The sequence below is a fragment of the Chelonia mydas genome, chromosome 4, assembly GCF_015237465.2.
Source record: "Chelonia mydas isolate rCheMyd1 chromosome 4, rCheMyd1.pri.v2, whole genome shotgun sequence".
In the NCBI taxonomy this organism is placed as follows: domain Eukaryota; kingdom Metazoa; phylum Chordata; order Testudines; family Cheloniidae; genus Chelonia; species Chelonia mydas.
Window position 1 is genome coordinate 37,070,378 of NC_057852.1, and position 4,166 is coordinate 37,074,543.

Here is a 4,166-nt window from a genome sequence, read left to right on the forward strand (position 1 = left end):
ACAGGAAGGTCAAGCTGCTCAAAGTACACAAGAGCTCAGTATGTCCCATTCTATGGAGGCTTGTGACGTGCACCCTACTTACAGGGTTGTCACGCTGACTAGTGGGCCAGAGCAGGGCCTAATGCCAAGTGTGCAGAGACCAGGACCCCAGTTACAGGGCGGTCTCATTGCTCAATTTAACAAAGAGCTCAATGGCCCTCAAGAGACAGGGGGAGGTGACTTGCACCCTGATTACAGGGCAGTCACCCTCACTAGCCAGCTAACGGAGCATAATGTCAAAAGGACAAAATGGCACAGACCTGGACCCTGCTTACAGGGCGGTCACGCTGCTCAAGGGATTGAAAGCTCGAGATCCCCTTACAGTATCATGACATGAGCTGAGGCCTGATTAGAGGGAGGCTACTGTGCCCAGAGTCCCTTTCCTTCTCCTCCATCTTCTGTGACTTGTCATCTTTCCACGTCTTTGCTTGACAATCCTGAAACTTCCTTCTTGTCCGCTTGTGCTTGAAGCTGCCTCAAAGAGAGCGAGGGAACACAGAGGCGTGTGTAAGACAGAGGCTCTTACAACAACTCCATGTCCCCCACACAAACGCAGTGTAAACTACCGATACAGTGTTGTTTTCCGGGTCTGCAGAGAGCCTGAATATTCAGCTCCAAGACAGTTCTCTGTGGTCCACAGACACTTCCGTAAGTATTTTCCCCTCTTCCCAAGCCCCACTCAGTGAGAAAATGACCAACCCCATCCTACTCCAAAGGCACAATCTCCAGGTTTCCCCTTGACAACTACTATTACATCAGGCAAGTCTCCACACAAAATGAAGAGGAATTAGATGTTTAAGGGCAGTAAGGAATTAATTGACAAGGATTCCAAAAGCAATGTGACGAGGTATACTGCTGGGACGGACTTAGTCGAAAACTGCCACAGGACTTTTCCCTTTCTGAACTTACCAGCAAGAGCAGCTGAATGTCGGGTCTCCGAGAGCCCAGTGAGGAAGAGAGCAGGAGACTTGGCTGCAGCATTCCAGGCAAGTTGGAAGCGCAGTGTGAAGGGCCAGGACTCTGGACACAGTGTCATGGGGGTACCATAAATGGTGTCTGATGAGACCTGAACCCCGTTTAAAGGCTGCGCTTTCAGACCAACTGGCTACACTTGTCCTCGTGCCAAGAGACTGAAGGGCAAAGACCCAATCCCTGATTACAGGGCGGTCACTCTCAGCAGGCTGTGAAGAGAGCACAAGGCCAAGAGACCCAAAGGGCCTCGGAGACACAAACCCTACTTAGAGGGAGGTCAAGCTGCCCGTGTTCCTGAGATGTTTCTAATCCCCCAGACTGGAAAAGAGAGATGTAACCTGTACCCTGATTACAGGGTGGTCACAGGCATTAGCCACAGAGCAGAGACCATAACCTGAATTACAGAAAGATCAAGCTGCTCAAAGTACACAAGAACTCAGTATGTCCCATTCTATAGAGACTTTTGACATGCACCCTAGTTACAGGGTTGTCACACTGACTAGTGGGCCAGAGCAAGGCCTAATGCCAAGTGAGGAAGTGGGCAGAGACCCGGACTCTAGTTACAGGGCGGTCACATTGTTCTATTTAACAAAGGACTCAACGGCCCTCAAAAGACAAGGGGAAAACAGCCGATACCTGAGTACAGGGCTGTCTCTGTCAGCAGGGTGTGAAGACAGCACAAGGCCAAGAGACCCAAAGGGCCTGGGAGACGCAAACCCTACTTAGAGGGAGGTCAAGCTGCCCATGTTACTGAGTTGTTTCTCATCCCCCAGCTTGGAAAAGAGAGATGCAACCTGTACCTTGATTAGAGGCTGGTCACTGGCATTAGCCACAGAGCAGAGATCATAACCTGAATTACAGGAAGGTCAAGCTGCTCAAAGTACACAAGAGCTCAGTATGTCCCATTCTATGGAGGCTTGTGACATGCACCCTACTTACAGGGTTGTCACGCTGACTAGTGGACCAGAGCAGGGCCTAATGCCAAGTGAGCAAGTGGGCAGAGACTAGGACCCCAGTTACGGGACGGTCTCATTGCTCAATTTAACAAAGAGCTCAATGGCCCTCAAGAGACAGGGGGAGGTGACTTGCACCCTGATTACAGGGCAGTCACCCTCACTAGCCAGCTAACGGAGCATAATGTCAAAAGGACAAAATGGCACAGACCCGGACTCTGCTTACAGGGCGGTTACGCTGCTCAAGGGATTGAAAGCTTGAGATCCCCATACAGTATCATGACATGAACTGAGGCCTGATTAGAGGGAGGCTACTGTGCACAGAATCCCTTTCCTTCTCCTCCATCTTCTGTGACTTGTTGTCTTTCCACGTCTTTGCTTGACAATCCTGAAACTTCCTTTTTGTCCGCTTGTGCTTGAAGCTGCCTCAAAGAGAGCGAGGGAACACAGAGGCGTGTGTAAGACAGAGGCTCTTACAACAACTCCATTCCCCCACACAAACGCAGTGTAAACTACCGATACAGTGTTGTTTTCCGGGTCTGCAGAGAGCCTGAATATTCAGCTCCAAGACAGTTCTCTGTGGTCCACAGACACTTCCGTAAGTATTTTCCCCTCCTCCCAAGCCCCACTCAGTGAGAAAATGACCAACCCCATCCTACTCCAAAGGCACAATCTCCAGGTTTCCCCTTGACAACTACTATTACATCAGGCAGTCTCCACACAAAATGAAGAGGAATTAGATGTTTAAGGGCAGTAAGGAATTAATTGACAAGGATTCCAAAAGCAATGAGACGAGGTATACTGCTGGGACGGACTTAGTCGAAAACTGCCACAGGACTTTTCCCTTTCTGAACTTACCAGCAAGAGCAGCTGGATGTCGGGTCTCCGAGAGCCCAGTAAGTGAGGAAGAGAGCAGGAGGTTGGCTGCAGCATTCCAGGCAAGTTGGAAGCGCAGTGTGAAGGGCCAGGACTCTGGACACAGTGTCATGGGGGTACCATAAATGGTGTCTGATGAGACCTGTACCTCGTTTTAAGGGTGGTCTTTCAGACCAGCTGGCTACACTGTCCTCGTGCCAAGAGACTGAAGGGCAAAGACCCAATCCCTGATTACAGGGCGGTCACTCTCAGCTGGCTGTGAAGAAAGCACAAGGCCAAGAGACCCAAAGGGCCTCGGAGACACAAACCCTACTTAGAGGGAGGTCAAGCTGCCCGTGTTCCTGAAATGTTTCTAATCCCCCAGACTGGAAAAGAGAGATTTAACTTGTACCCTGATTACAGAGTGGTCACAGGCATTAGCCACAGAGCAGAGACCATAACCTGAATTACAGGAAGATCAAGCTGCTCAAAGTACACAAGAACTCAGTATGTCCCATTCTATAGAGACTTTTGACATGCACCCTAGTTACAGGGTTGTCACACTGACTAGTGGGCCAGAGCAAGGCCTAATGCCAAGTGAGGAAGTGGGCAGAGACCCGGACCCTAGGTACAAGGTGATCACATTGCTCAATTTAAGAATCGAGTGAACGGCCTTCAAAAGACAAGGGAAAAAGAGCCGATCCCTGATTACAGGGCGGTCTCTGGCAGCAGGGTTTGAAGACAGCACAATGGCCCTCAAAAGACAGGGGGCGGTGAGTTGCACCCTGATTACAGGGCAGTCACGCTCACTAGCCAGCTAATGGAGCATAATGTCAAAAGGATAAAATGGCACAGACCTGGACCTTGATGATAGTGACATCATGCTGCCTTAGGTTCCACAGAGCTCGATATCCCCCAGAAGCCAAAGGGACAGAAACTCTCCCCTAATTACAGAATCAGGACTCAGAGTAGTCCAGTGAAATAGTATGATGCTAAAAGAATGAAGGGAATGTATGTGAACCCTCAGTACAGAGTCATCATGTATCCTAAATAGTTGGGGATGGTATACCTCATGTGATTTAGAAGCACCTGTCTTAGAACTCCTTGCTTAAAGGCGAGTTATTGCCTTCAGCCCACTGAAATGAGCTCAATCTAAATAAAGCAGAAGTGGTGAGACTAGAGCCCTGTTTACACAGAGGTCACACTGTTCAAGGCACTAAAGGATGATATCTGAGTCCTTACTGTTCACCTTTTGTGGGGAGTAGGAGGACAGATACATTAATACATTTAGAGCTCTTTTTTCGATTCTGAGAAGTGTAAAGAAAAAGAGCTGCAGCAATTTAACTT

The 4,166-nt window shown here is 49.3% G+C and overlaps 1 long non-coding RNA gene across 1 annotated transcript; it reads right to left on the reverse strand.

Annotated features, from left to right (window-relative positions):
* Positions 1–368: 368 nt before the first annotated feature.
* Positions 369–3,187, reverse strand: LOC122465563. The gene is made up of 3 exons (XR_006290493.1): positions 2,823–3,187; positions 949–2,386; positions 369–514 (listed from the first exon to the last, which is right to left on the reverse strand). It is a non-coding gene; the product is annotated as an uncharacterized LOC122465563 (long non-coding RNA).
* Between the last annotated feature and the right edge of the window lie 979 nt (positions 3,188–4,166).